Consider the following 13,061-nt stretch of genomic DNA (forward strand, 5'->3'; position numbering starts at 1 on the left):
AGGAAAATTCAACAGTTATCAAACAAGTTATAAGTTACTTGTCATTTTTTTAAAAAGCATAGGATTGGTGGTCTTAAAGCTTCCATGATGAAGTAAACATTCTTTAACATAATAAAATGAATCCTGCTTTACTTGACTAGACTTACAACTTGATGGCATAGTCCCTATGAAGGAACTTCCTCTGTTAATGCAGACTGGCAAATTTTTGCAACTTATAGCCTAATTTACAAAATGATGTTTACAATCCATTCCCCCCCCCCCCCCCCCCCCCGTGTGGTACTTTCATTGTTCTTTGTCTAGATTCTTCCTGAAAAGTGTCAAAACCTCTGAGTATTAAAAATTTGAAATTAAATAACATCTTCACTCAGACCTTAATTTAGCTTCAGAAACTCATCAAATTTATTTTTTCTCTTACAGCAGGTTCAAAAGCCTTTTTTACGTTTTTGAAATTTTCTTTGTTTTATAGAAACATAACATTGAGAATTTGATTTCAAAACCAAGTCACATGAATTCTGAAGATTCAAAATCAATTTTTATCTTAATGTTTTAGAAAAAGAAGTCTTACGTCCTTTAATGTCATGGTACAGCCTATACCAAAAATGCTAGTAGTCCACAAGAGGGCACACTTTCAATGACTTTAACTGAAAAAATCTGGGAATCATCAGAGCTGAAAAAAATCAGAGATCAATTAGTCCATAGATTTTTCTCCCACCTCCCCTGGCTTGTCACTTCACAGAGAAAGAACCTTAAGGGCAAGAATATTAAAGTGATTCCCTGGAATTGTATGACCTCGAACAAAGATTTTAATCACCTGAAAAATAAGGGCATTATGTCCTTTCTGGTCCCTTTATCTTAAATGTTATTTTTCTATAACATCAAAGCTTACAAGAACTAAAATGTTAGTCTAAGTTCTATGTTAACAGAAGAGCAACACATCTGAATCCAGGCTACAACCTAGGATAATCATGTAGCAGCTCTGGTCCTGTCTCCTCCCCAGTAAAATGAGATCATAACATTTTCATAACCTACCTCAATGGGTTACTTGAGTGAGAAAACAAATCACTGCATAAATGGGAGATGATTATTATTTTTAAACAACTGATTATTCAGTGCTTTGTACAAGTAGGGGCAATACAAATATCACTTATTATTAAAGGAATGAATTGGATCACTTTATTTTATACCAGATAGAAAAAATTTGGGGAATTTAATATTAAAAATAGGTATATTCATCTAATCATGATAATATTTTATATAACTACCATTTTTTTTTTACTGACTTAAAGATTTCAAAGTGTTGGGCAACTGTGGTGCAGTGGATAGAGCACTGGCCCTGGAGTACCTAAGTTCAAACCTGGCCTCACACTTAATAATTGCCTAGTTGTGTGGCCTGGGGCAAGCCACTTAACCCCATTTGCCTTGCAAAAAAACCAAAAAACCAAAAAACCAAAAAAAACCCAAAAAAGATTTCAGAGTGTTTCACAAATATTTTATCTTCTCTGTAAGGCAGATACTGTTATTATCCTCATTTTACAGGTCAGAAACCTGAGACAGATTAAGCAATTAAGGTACTTCCCAAAGTCTGATTCCACATCTTGTAGTCTATTCAGTGCACAGGAATATAAACACAAAGAATGAAACAATTTCTTACTTTAAAGAAGCTTCCATTCTATTGGGAAGAGAGTGAAGATGTATACATATATATACAGAACAAAAACAAGTTAAATAACATAGAAAGAGGGAGGGCACTGGTAGGTGGAGGCATCAGGAAAGGTTTCATGTAGAAGGAGGAAACTGAACCACAGTTTGAACAAAGTGAGGGAATTTTTAGAGGCAAAGAAAGAGAACATTCTAGGCATAAGTGATGGCTAATGCAAAGGCATAGTGATGGGAAACAGAGTGCCAAGTTTGAGGAACAATGTGCTGGGAACACAGAATACTGTAAGAGTAGTAAAAGCATATTAACACTGCAAAGATCATATTGGAATCAGGATGAGAAGAACTTTCAATAAGGAGGAAAGTATTTTAATTCTAGATCAATAGGGAGCCATTGGAGTTGCACAGGTAGGGGAGTTACAAGGTCAGGTTTAAGGAAAATCACTGACAAAAGTGTGGAAGATGGACTAAAGTGTGGACAAATCTAGTCAGGAGGTCACTACAACAGTCCAGGTGAGAATGTGAAAAGAGCCTGAACCATTCTAGAGGCTATATGAACAGAGAAAAGGGATTGACTATGAGAAATATGGAAACAAAAAGGATTTGGCAATTGGTTAGATATGTGGGTATGAGAGAGTAAAGAGCTGATTAACATCTAAGTTACAAATCTTGAAGTCTAGAAGAATGGAGTCAGAGTAACAGTATAGAAAAGAGGACAGAACCTTAAATGAATACCTCTAGGTTAGGGGCATAGTAGAAATATGGATGATAAGCCAACAAAGATTGAGAAGGAGTGTTCAGAGACAGGCGGGGGGAAAATAGTACTGAAAACCCAGAGGAGAGAGTTGAGTCCTGAATATTAAGAGTGAAGAGACTTTCCAGAAGGAGAGGAAAGTTGAGAGTGTTAAAGGAAGAATGAGCAAGAAGAATGATTGACAACTGAAGGGAGAAAAAAATCATCCTTTTTGGCAACTGAGTCAGAATTTCAAAAAGAATTAAAAAGTGAATCATGGACACAGTTTTTTCCCTTTTTAAAATCAGTCTGAGAAAGAGAGGTCAGATCTAGGAAAACAGCTTGAAGAAGAACAACTGGGTTCTGGAGGATAAAAAACAAATTAAGCTGTACCATAACATGCTATGGGTTACTTGGTCTGGTCTGGGTTGAAGCCAAATTGTACAATAGGTTATTTCCTTAATCAATCTCTTTTAGAGAGCTTAGTTTGAACAACTAAGATCAGAATATATATAAAGAAGTCTGGAAATTCTTTCAACTCAACAGGTTATGATTCACCACACCAAAAGTCTCTAAGACATTTGAAAACTTGTTTAATGTTGAAAACATTTAGTAGAATTTAAGTTATTTAAGGAAAGAGACTATTTGACTTGACTTCATATCCTCAGTTAGGTATGTGCTTAAAATTTCTAAGGTCTAGGAAAGGGAGAGAGGTAGGGATTTACCCAGTTCCTAAAATGCACCAGGCACTTTGAATTCTCAAAATGACATTATGAGGAAAGTGCTATTAGTAATTTCATTTTCAGTTGAGGCAATGAGAAGTTAAGTGATTTGCTCAGGGTCACTCAGTGACTAAGACAGTATCTGAATTCAGGCATTCACAACTCCAGGTTCACTGCTCTTCCCAATTTGCCACCTGTGACAAATAATGCAACAGAAGAAGAATTTAACAAATACCTGACTGAAAAACATTTGAATAATAAAAGCTTGTTAAGTTGATTTGGACACGAAAATAGCTACAGTTAGTTTCATTTATGATTCAAAGTGGTCAAGTCTGTAAGCTGTCAAGAATATATAAAGTCACAGGATAACAAAAATTATTGCAGAGAAATCCTTCAGAAGACCACAGATTTGAGAACTGGAAGGGACATACTCCTAGGTAATTTAGCCCAAACCTTTTCAAACTAAGGACCCAAGAGATAAAATGATTTAGCTAAGGACATGAAGATATTAAACAAAGAATTTGGAGACAATCAAAATGGGATCCTCTTACCATAAATACAATGTTCTTTCCATTTTACCATGGTATTTCTTGAACATAGTACAGGGCCAACAGAGAATCAACTATTGTTATCAATAAACTAACATTTATTAAGTTCCTCTTGTGAGCTGGGGCTACAAAGACAAAAGTGAGGAATCTGCTTACTTCTTTCCATTGAGAGACGTTTTCCCTCAGGGGATTTGCAATCTACTCATGGGACATAATATGAAAAACATAGGTTTACACAAAAAAGATAATTTTAGGAGAAGGTATTGTTATTATTGAAAATATGGAAAAGGGTTTCATGTAGAAGACTGCACTTGAGTGGAGCCTTTTATGGCTGCATGGTAGGGAATGTAAAGGAGAATAGGTAAGGAGCTAATCTGTGAAGAAATTTAAATCTCAAATAGAGTTTATATTTGATCATAGGAAATGACACTGGAGTTTAGGAAAAGGAAAGTTACATAGTCACACCTTTTTCACTTTAGTAAACTGATATGGAAAATATATGAAAGGAGGATTAAAAAAGGGAGAGATTTAAGGCAAGGAAACCAAATTGAGAGGTCATTTTAGTGATCCGAGTGAAAGGTGATGAAAACCTGGATGAGTATAAGCGGAGTGGAGAAAAGTGTACAGATTCAAGACATATGGAGGCAGAAATGTTGAGATTTGTCAACTGATTAGAGTAGGAGGTAAGTGGGAGAAGAGAGGACAATGGAGATAGGAGATTTGGAGAAGAGAAGCTGGTAGTGCTATAGATATAAAAAGGCCAAGTATGGAAAAATAATAAAATTCATTTTGGACTAATTTAAGTTTGCTGTTTCCTGGACATCAAATTTGAATGGTCAAGAGGCAGTTGTAGGGGAGCAGCTAGGTGGATGAAGTAGAAAGGTCACTGGCCCTGGAGTTGGGAGGACCTGAGTTCAAATTTGACCTCAGACACTTAATAATCATCTAACTGTGTGACCTTGGGGAAGCCACTTAACCCCATTACCCTGCAAAAACAAACACAGAAAAAAAAGAGACAGTTGCTGATAAATGACTGGGACTCAGAAATAAGACTAGGGTTGGTTATATAGATCCAGGAGTCATCTACATATAGATGAAAAATAAATAAACAGGTGATGATGAGATCACTAAGTGATAGATAGTTCAGAGACAACAGAACACAAAGTCTAGTTCTGAACTCTTAGGTTACACCCATGATAAATTGTCAGTGGGGGAGAATTGTATGAATAATATACGAGCAAAGAAGTTTGTCTTTCTATAGACTTCTCAATCAGGAAAGCAGTCCCACACAAACTCAGAGAGAGAAGAGAGTTCAGTAGAAGAGGGTAGTGAAAAGTGAAAAACACTGTAAAAGGGTGAAAAAGGATAAAGCCCAAGTAAATGCCAAAAGTCTGGTGATCAAGACTTCACTGACAACTCTAGAGAGCAATTTTTTCTGAATGATCAAGTCAGAAGAAAAACTACAAAAAATTGAAAAGTGAGTGAAAGGAAGTGGTAGTATAAGCAACTTTTTCCCCCTAAGAGTTTGAAGCAAAAAAAGGTTAGAAAAATGTAGGAAAACAGCTTGAGGGAGATGGTAGAGTGTTGTAAGGGTATTTTAAGGAGAAGAGAGCAATTTATGGACAAAACAAAAGGCAGTACATAGGGAGAAACTGAAGATCAGGGAAAGAGGATAAATGAAAAGGAAATCTGCTGAGAAGCAGGGAAAAGTATGAACTCAAGTGTATACATAGTGGGTAGGACTTGGTGAAGAGAGGGAAGGGCTACTTTTTTTTGTTTTTAGGTTTTTGCAAGGCAAATGGAGTTAAGTAGCTTGCCCAAGGCCACAAAGCTAGGTAATTAGTAAGTGTCGGAGGCCGGATTTGAACCCAGGTACTCCCGACTCCAGGGCCAGTGCTCCATCCACTGTACCACCTAGCTGCCCCAAGGGCTACTTCTTAAGAGGAAACTGAATATTTAAATAACCCTATCTTTGAAAATATATGTATATCCCCAGGACCAGATGAATTTACATGTAAATTTTACCAAATATTTGAAGAATTAATTCTAATACTATATAAACTATTTAGAAAAATAGGTAAAGGAGTCCTATCAAATTTCTTCTATGACACAAATATGACACCTAAACCAGGAAGAGCTAAACAGAGAAAGGAAACTATACAATAATTTCCCTAATTATTATTGATACAAAATTTTAAATAAAATACTAGTAAGGAGATTACAGCCCTATATCACAAAAAATAATCATATAATGTGATCATGTGGGATTTATACCTTACAGGGATGGTTCAATATCAGGAAAATTATCAGCATAACTGACCACATCAATAACAAAACCAACAAAAATGATTATCTCAATAGATGTGAAAAAAAAGCTTTTGATGAAATATAACATTCATTCATATTAAAAGCCTCTAGAAAGTACAAGAATAAATGGAGTTTCTTTAAAATAATAATCATCAAACCTTATCTGTAATAAGAATGAGCTAGAAGGTCTTTTCAGTAATATCAGGGATAAACCAAAGATGCCCATTTAACAAAAACTATTCAATATTTGTGCTAGAAATGCTAGCTATATAAGAGAAGAAAAAAGAAGGAATTAGAATAGGCAATAAAATGACATCAAGAGGAGGAGGCAGGCAGGGAAGGGAGGGTTGTAGAAAAATGTGGAACTCATAAATTTGAAAATAAATGAAAAACTACCATTGTATGTAATTGGAAAAATAAAATAAAATTTCAATTAAGAATAGACAATGAGAAAAAACTACCACTATTTGCAGATAATATAATGATATACTTAAGAGAATCCTGGAGTCAACTAAAATAAAAATAGTTAAAATAACTTCAGCAAAGTTGTGGGATAAAAATCAAACCTATATAAATCATCAATATTTCTATATATTACCAACAAAGTCCCATAGCAAGAACTAGAAAGAAAAATTCCATTTAAAAGAACTGGAGACAATGTAGAATAAAAGACAAAATAAAAAAAAAACCAAACCAAAAACCTGCCAAGACAAACCCAGGAAATATATGAACACAATTACAATACACTTTTCATCCAATTAAGTCAGATCTAGGGGCGGCTAGGTGGTGCAGTGGATGGAGCACTGGCCCTGGAGTCAGGAGTACCTGAGTTCAAATCCGGTCTCAGACACTTAATAATTACCTAGCTGTGTGGCCTTGGGCAAGCCACTTAACCCCATTTGCTTCGCAAAAACCTAAAAATAAACAAACAAACAAACAAACAAACAAATAAATAAATAGGTCAGCTCTAAATAACTGTAGAAATAATAATTGCTCATGGATAGGCTGAGGCAATATAACAAAAATAACAATTCCACCTAAATTAATTTACTCATGAAGTGCCATACAAATCAAACTACCCCAAAATTGTTTTATATATCTAGAAAATAATAATAAAAGCTAATCAATGAGAAATTGTTAAATAAGATGACATAGCATTGGGGCAATCTGATAGTGACTAAGAGGTAAAGTGGAGGAATGATGGAGTAGATTGGGTACACAGTGCATAATAGTGAATGACAACAGTAGTTTGGTAATGGATGGACCCAGAGATACAGACTTTTTGGTGTAGGAATTCACTGTATTACAGGGACTGTTGTTGAGGTTTGGCAAGGATTGATTATGGACCAGCATCTCATACCAGGCCTGGATGGGATCAAGGTGGGTTCATGAATTGGAAATGGGGGATGGTGTCATGAGTTAGTTACGGGAGTATGGAATACTGTACCTGTTGAATCTAAGGATGGGAGATGAGTTTGTGGCCAAAAGGGATATAGAGAGCATTGTATGATGTAGAAAGAGAGGTTTTGATTACATTAAGTTGAAGGGTTATTGCAGGAACAAAACCAGTGCAACTGGTACTAAAAAGTATAAGAATAAATGGAGCTTTCTTTAAAATAATCATCCTTAAACCTTATCTGTAATGAAAGAGAAAGCAGCAAGTTTCTCTGCTGGGAGCCTCATTTTTTCTATGATGTGGAGAACTGAGTCAAATTTAAAAGAATATAAGTCATTCCACAATTGATAAATGGTCAAAGGATATGAATAGTTAGTTTTCACAAGAGGTAATCAAAGTTTTTTTAAGGTCTTATGAAAAAAATTCTCCAAATCACTATTGATGAAATGCAATTCAGCTACTAATACCTTACACATCTACCAGGTTGGATTGATATGGAAGAAATGGAAAACAACAAATATTGGAAGGGATGTGGAAAAATCAAGACACTAAAGTATTACTGGTGGAATTGTGAACTGATTCAAACTGTGTGGGAGATCAAATTTGCCTAAAGGGCTATAAAAAAAAACTATGCCTATCCTTTGATCCAACAATACCACTACTAGGTCTTTATCCCAAAGAGTCTAGAAAACAAAAGAAAAGAAACAAAAGAAGAGAGGAGAGAAGAAAAGAAAGGACAGGGGAAAAGAAGGTCCTGGTCTTGCAAGGGGAATATGACCAGTATCTTTAAGTGGAAAGATGACTCTCATTCAACCCCTCTTCCCCTTGATATTGCAAGTGGAGGTGAAGATTTGTTTCCAACAAAGCAAAGCTACTTTTCACTCATTTCCTCAGTACTTCTCAACTCTATTTCCTCTTGGCTTGTAAAAACTCCCAACCTTCTCAACCCTCCCCAACTTCTGTGTTGGGAATTGGCCTCTCATGATAGATAGAACCTAATCATGTACCCATAGGAGCAGTTATATAAATGCCACTAGGAAAATTCCTCCTCAGCCTCTAATAAACTTTGTGGCTTTTGCAGGAACACCAGGTATAGAGAAGGGTTAGCAAACCCCCCAACCTCTTTTCTTTTTGACTGGGACAAAGGGAGAAATACAAGACAAGTAGAAATGAATTCATATAGTGCCACAGGCATTTTACTACCTGAGTGATCCTCTCCATGCCTCAGGTTCTCATCTATAAAATATGGGGGTGGGGTGGGGTTGGACTTGCTGGTCTCTAAAGTTTATTCCACCTCTAAATTTATGGTTCCATAGATGGGTTGCAATCTGTAAAAAGATGTTATTAAATTATCTTCTCTACCCCACGTTACTCATGAAATTCCCAAACTTTGAATTATTTTTGATTCCTCAATTTTCCTCACCTCACATATTAAAAATGGTTCAAATCCTGATATTTCTACTCCTACAATATTGCTTACATCTTGTCTCCTTCTGCTCAGTAATACAGCCACTAGGTTAGTTTTGGTGCTCATAATCTCTTGTTTGGGTATCACCTTCTTTAATGGTCTCTCTTCCTCAAGACTCTCCTCCAATTCATCTTGTAGTTTACCAAAATTACTTTTCCTGTGTGTAGATCTGACCATGTTACCATTCCCCTTCAATAAACATCAATGGTTCTCTGATAGATTACTAGTAAAAAATATCAACTGTTCTTTGGGCATTATTAAAATCATAGCCTGTTCCAATCTTTAGTATACATTACTCTCCTTCCTGCATCATGCAACAGTCCAAGTTACTCTAGCCTTGCTGTTACTCCTACTCACCGAAAAACACAACTAAGATATACAAATCCGAATAGATTTAAGGTAACACCACCCACTAAGGAGAACCACTAAAAGATGGAGGAAGAGCTTATAAAAGAAAACTTTCTACTTGGTAGAGATCAGAAACATCAAACTTTTGTTTGTTTTTGTACTGTGAAATAATATCTATGCAGAAAGACAGAACATCTACTAAAAGGCTAGTACAATCTATTATTTATTCTACTCTGCAACTTTCAATAAAAAGTACTTAAGAAATTTACCTGTTTGATTGGCCATACAGACCACAATGAGTGACAAATGAATTAACAATTTACTAGCTTTTCCTATCTCCCCAGGTCCTAGTCTGGGGATTAAGTAAACAAACAAAAAATGGATGTATATTCAAATCACATACTTCTTCCTAAAAATATTGTTCAGATTTTAGTAGAAGAAAAGGGGGTTTGTATATTTAAATGCAATATGTCAATGAATTTATTTCTTTATATTTTATTATTTTAAAATGTCTTCATGTATTTTTTAAAATGTACATAATAATACAGTTGCATAGCAGCTTCTGTAATACAAGTAGATCTATGTCTGACCTCATCAACTTTGGTAGGGAGGTCCTTCAATGATGCAGATAACAATGCACTATGAGGTTTGTGTTCACATTCTCACAAAATTTGGCACAGAAAGCTAGAGAATTTCCATGCTTTCTCCTGTCAGTGGGATGGTTCTTGGCTATTCACAGGTAAGCCTTTTTTCCTTTTACATGACCACTTAATATTCAATCTCTATTATACAATTCTTTAATAACTTTTTACATTTCTATTTTTCATTCCCTCACTGGTCATGTCAGTCTGTTCATATTCAACACATACTTCTCCAAACCCTCAGTGTGATGTACATTTTAATTATTTTGACACTGTTGTATTCTATGTTTTAAAATACTATAAAGCAACACTAGTACAATTAAAAGGAAGACTGAAGTCATTAAGGAATCTTTGTAATTTTCCAAAAGCAAACCATCACTATCTTCTTCCTAGTCAACTGTGGCTACAACTCATTGTACATTTATATAAATGCATGTTGTTGGATAAGCTCTAAAGGGTGTCCACTCAAAATGAATGCTGAAATCAAGGCATTTATGCTCTTTATTTCTTTAAACTAATTTTATTCTCTGTTGCTTCCATTTGCTTCATGAGATGATACTGCTCATAGTACATGTAAATATTTTATAAACAAATAATATATGTTTGTAATGCATATTCAAAATTTTTCTAATTGGAGAATGCATTTCAAAACTTATAATTATAAGATTTTAGAATTGGAAGTTAGTAATCACTTAGTCCAACTCTTACTAAACAGATAAATTAGGCATTTAAATGATATGATGAAAAAAGTCTTGTATCTGAGTTAGAGGATCTAAGTTCCAAGATATCTACGTGTGATCTTGGGCAAATCATTTTAATGAGCCTCAGTGGAACTAAATGTAATTAATTTTATGTTCTTGACAAAAAATATTAACACTTAAAATATAACACTTAAAAAGACTAGCAATAATCAATATTAGGAAAAAGAAAACAAAATACCAGCACTAAAACTGTACTTATTCCAACTCAATTATGTCATGATGAATGTATGTAAGCAGCAGAATACTCAAGACAATTCCAGTATGGCAAACGAAGGTGGAACATGCAGAGTAGGCAGAGTGAATCCCAATGCCAAAAAACAGGAGCTCCCAGTCAGCAGAGGAGGCTGGTTTCTGGCAATCAGGGATGGGGTCTCTTACACAATTGTGTCAAATAGGCCACCAGTAAAATATTAAGATTCAGTTAAGCACCTGAATTATGCAACAGATGCTAAGCAGGAGTAAGTGCTCAAACAATACTTGTGAAATTGAACTGAAAATACACTAAATCTGTAGCTGAAAATAAAAATCAGTCCTCTTTCTACATATTCATGGCTATAAATATTAATCTTAGTTACACCCACAAAAAGCCACTGAGGCAAATCTCAAGGACAATGATAGGTAAATTAGTGTTAAAATGTATTTCCTAAAACAATTTTAGTGTAATTCTCTAGCAAGAAAAAAATATTCCAAAGAAATGGAAAAAATCATGAATTAAAACGGCAAAAAAAAAGGAACTTAAAAAACCCATCATTCACAGAAAGCTCTAATGATTTAAAGTGAATAACTGAAGATTATTAGGATGGAAAAACAAATTAAATTCTTGTAACTTAGGTCCTAATTATATTAGAAACAAACCATATCCCTAGACTTTAAACATCAAATCTGTTTAAAATTAATTTTCCTTGCTTTTGCCTAAGCGATACCTCAATCAATAAATCAATCAAACATTTATTAAGTGCCTTTTACAATATGTGCTAAGTACAAAGTAGATAAAAATACAGAACTGTATTTTACATGTAGTTTGTAATGTAAAGTACTCTTGGAGGGCAAGACACTAGCATGCTCTCTGGGAGACTGCTGTAACAATTATGGGCAAGTAATAATTAGGTAAGTAGGAACAGAGGAAAGAATAATGTGAAAGCTATCATCCATCTGAGATATGAGTATATGGAAAAAATCTACCCAAAATGAAATATGATTCTCCTTTAGTCATTAGAAGAAGCAAAGACAAAAATATTTCCTAAAAATAAATATATTCATCTACTTTTAGCTAAATTAAGAACTTTAACTTTTAAAGAACCTTAAATTACAATTTTTTCCCCACCTTTCTTGGTTAAATATTTTTGAGCAGCATATAGCATCACAAAAATAAGTCAGTTTGTATTAATGAAAATAACTAACAAGTGGGAGGGGGTAGTGTTTTCCTCTATCTTGACTTTACTGCTAATAAAAAATTTCTTTTCTTTCTCCACACATCTTTCTCTTAATTTTTTGGCAAATAAAATGCTTCATTCATACATAAATAATTTCCTGATCTATTAAATTACTGCATCATAATTACAGTCTGGTAATGGGGTAAAATTTAAATACTGAATTGCACATAAAATAACCCCAAAACATTAACAAGAATTGTTCTATTTTCAATTTTCATTTTATACAAATATTTTCCATACTTCAAATTCTGGAAACACCAGTTAAACCATATAAAACAACTCTATTTTGACTTTAAATATAGCTTTAATGATTAATTTAATGATCATAACTCAAAGGTAAATTTTTACATGACATACATTATCAGAAAAAAAGAAAAAAAGAGGGAAGTAGTTTTTATTATTTTACTACCCTAAGGATTTCATTGCTATCTCCATTTAAGAGGGTATCTTTTTTGGGGCAGCTAAGTGGTGCCCTGGATAGAGTACCCTTGCATGAATCAGGAAGACTTAAGTATTCAGACACTTAGTAGCTGTGTGAACCTGGGAAAGTCACACAACTCTTTGCCTTGTTTTCCTCATCTATAAAATGAGGAAAATACTAGCAGTTACCTCCTATGGCTATTGTGAGGATCAAATAATAATTATAAAGCTCTTAGATTTGAACACTGTGTGCCATATTTTTGTTATATTGTTGCATTACTCTTATTATTGTTGATGTTATTTTGTTTGTGCTACCCGAATTGACTACTATTCACTGCATCATTTACTATTTTTGCTTTTTTACATATATTTGCAATGCTCTAATACATGGTGCTGAGAAGATATATGTCTTTTTTGATATAGCTTCTCAAGCATTTTGCTCAATTCTATATTTCCCTTTTTATCTTTATGTTAGATTTACTCAAGATTATTAGTATATTATTATTGTAGATGTCAAGAGACAGGGCTGATGTGATGATGAATGAAATAATCTTTGGCATAGTGTCTAGCATGAAGTAGGTACCATATATTTGTTTACTCACTCAGTCCACTGTTACATGATTTATTT

At 34.3% G+C, this 13,061-nt stretch overlaps 1 protein-coding gene across 3 annotated transcripts in view; it reads right to left on the reverse strand.

The window, feature by feature from the left end:
* Positions 1-13,061, reverse strand: part of NIPBL (NIPBL cohesin loading factor) — a 250,516-nt gene that overhangs the window by 140,519 nt on the left and 96,936 nt on the right. The window lies entirely within an intron of this gene.

Source organism: Macrotis lagotis, chromosome X, assembly GCF_037893015.1.
Source record: "Macrotis lagotis isolate mMagLag1 chromosome X, bilby.v1.9.chrom.fasta, whole genome shotgun sequence".
Taxonomy (NCBI): Eukaryota; Metazoa; Chordata; class Mammalia; order Peramelemorphia; family Peramelidae; genus Macrotis; species Macrotis lagotis.